Genomic DNA, 250 nt, shown 5'->3' with positions numbered 1-250 from the left:
AGGCTGAAATGTTCATCGGGAAGCCGCACGTTAGACGAGGCAGGCTACCGCGGGTCTCTCGACCATCGAGGCCGTCTAACTGTACCCTCGGTAAAAAAAATGTACAAGGCTGAAATGTTCATCGGGAAGCCGCACGTTAGACGCGGACAGGCTACCGCGGGTCTCTCGACCATCGAGGCCGTCTAACTGTACCCTCGGTAAAAAAAATTTACAAGGCTGAAATGTTCATCGGGAAGCCGCACGTTAGACG

Source organism: Mytilus trossulus, unplaced genomic scaffold (genome assembly GCF_036588685.1).
Source record: "Mytilus trossulus isolate FHL-02 unplaced genomic scaffold, PNRI_Mtr1.1.1.hap1 h1tg000944l__unscaffolded, whole genome shotgun sequence".
Lineage (NCBI taxonomy): Eukaryota > Metazoa > Mollusca > Bivalvia > Mytilida > Mytilidae > Mytilus > Mytilus trossulus.
The sequence above is the reverse complement of the archived record's forward strand: the minus strand, read 5'-3'. Positions refer to the sequence as shown.